The sequence below is a fragment of the Entelurus aequoreus genome, linkage group LG11 (genome assembly GCF_033978785.1).
Source record: "Entelurus aequoreus isolate RoL-2023_Sb linkage group LG11, RoL_Eaeq_v1.1, whole genome shotgun sequence".
NCBI classification, from domain to species: domain Eukaryota; kingdom Metazoa; phylum Chordata; class Actinopteri; order Syngnathiformes; family Syngnathidae; genus Entelurus; species Entelurus aequoreus.
The window spans coordinates 35,282,477-35,284,908 of NC_084741.1; positions in this window are offsets into that span (position 1 = coordinate 35,282,477).

Consider the following 2,432-nt stretch of genomic DNA (forward strand, 5'->3'; position numbering starts at 1 on the left):
ACATACCGCAGAAAAAATCAAATAGACATATCAGTGCAACTCATATTTCAATTGGTGTACTAATGCTTGTAAAAAAATAGTGTATCTAACATACCGTGTGGATTGCTTATTACCTTGGAGAGCTAAATGTTACTATGCCAATAATGTGCGGTATTCTATAAATGACACTGTGAGGAAACAAGCAGAAAAGTATTGATTTATCCTCAAATTGCACTGAAGAATAAAAGAAAACGAGCAGAAATTGCTACTGCGGGGCAGTTGCAATTTCCAGTCTCTAAAGTGACAATTCTCTGTCAACCAATCAACAGACATCAACATTCCTCTTTAAAAGTACACTTTCTACTAAACATTCAACTTGGACGAACTAAAAACTCTTGAAATAAATCAATCACACATTGAAACTCCGAGTGCTTTGCAAGGACAATGAACAACAACATCGACATTCACAGAGAATACTTCCCACTATTGGTGGCTAATTTCACAGAAATACTCTACTTACACAAGATGCTATGTTTGGCCCTCTTGTGATATAACAGATGCCTTACTAATGGAGCTTTGCTTGGCTGGACTCAGTCTTTAGCGCGTAACAGCAGGTTGCTGCGTCAGGCTTTTCAATCACACCCCAAGCTTGGCTGCTTTTACTTGTAGTGCCGGTAACCTCTGTGTCCCGGGAATTCAGTTATTTTAGTTCCATACGTGTGCTACTGCAATCGTATGTTTGTGCAATATTGAAATGCATGTTGTGTCAAGGTAGTTTTGAATGCCTCTCACTTTGCATTCATTTGTTTCGCCGTAAATAATACAGATCGGACCGTTGTGTCCCACTCTTGGAGCCGGTGTTTTCATTTGGAAGGCCGATGAGTCCCTTGAAATTGTAGCTGCCTCCTAAAATTCAACACCGCAGGGAATGTTCTTTGTCTCACCAAATAGGATTTACCAGTGTGAGCAAGCCAAAAACACATAAGCACAACTTAGGGGCTAATTCATTGTAATATCTGGGGGCTTGTATCTTCAGCTGTGTTCAATATTTTAGCGGTTGTATTGCTTGTTATTGGCTTCACTTCACAGAGGGTGAAATGAGAGCCACGTAAGAAGAGAGTCCATGTTGAAAGGGCATCAGGCGATGAAGCAAAGCAAGAACAATAATCTCTGTTTGCAAAGTTTTTGGGATTTGTACAGTTGTGTTTCAAAACTGCCGTAGCGCTAAAATTGCATTGATAATTACCCCAAAAAATAGGGGGTAGAACTGCACAACACATTCCAAATGTGATTGGAGGTCATTTAGGGCTGAGCAATATAGACGATATACGATATAAATGATATACATTTGGCCGACGATAGAGCTTTCATTACCATCTTTATATCGTGATAATGCATGTTGATCAAACATTATCGCTCTGTCCTTCAAATATGACAGCAACAAGTAAATTAACGTGCCTGTCATTACCATTATCGAGCTATTGTTTACAAACTCAGGGAGTAAATACCTAGACACAGGAGGGATCCAAAGGCAACAAATAAATTAATAAATAATTTAAATCAGAGCCAAAATTTGAGAATAATTTAAATATTTAATTGGTATTGTTACACCGCCATTCTATGTTTTTGTCTGATTATAATTGTGTTTCAAAATTGAATCATTTATATTAAAAATGTGAAGTATCAGCATTGGCGTGACCAATACTGCCCCTGTAATTACTTGGTATTGGATCGAAACCAAAGTTTGTAGTATCTCTCAAAACTAATGTAAAGTATCGAAACAACATAAGAATAAGTGCTTATTACACTTTAACAGAAGTGTAGATTGAAACATGTTACAATAGATAAAAACCAGACATTAACAGTAAATTAACACGTAGATTAATAATACTTTTGAGGAATACAATACAACCACAAATGACATAATATGTTACTGCATACGGCACCAGCCAAATTAGAAGCCTTGGTAAATTGATTGGAAATTATTCTATCATCATTTATATACCAAATAATATAGTGTGATATGTATATTGTTATCGCAGGAGGCTGCAATATGTAGCGCCTTGCAAAAGTTTTTGATTGATTGAGACTTTTATTAGTAGGTTGCACAGTGAAGTACATATTCCGTACAATTGACCACTAAATGGTAACACCCGAATAAGTTTTTCAACTTGTTTAAGTCGGGGTCCACTTAAATTGATTCATGATACAGATATATACTATCATATATACTATCATCAGAGAGAGAGAGAGAGAGAGAGAGAGAGAGAGAGAGAGAGAGAGAGATCAGAAGGCATAAGAAAAAGAAAAAGTATCTGCATTTGATTGTTTACATTTGATTATTAGCAATCCGGGGAGGGTGTTAGTTTAGGGTTGTAGCTGCCTGGAGGTGAACTTTTATTGCGGTTTTGAAGGAGGATAGAGATGCCCTTTCTTTTATACCTGTTGGGAGC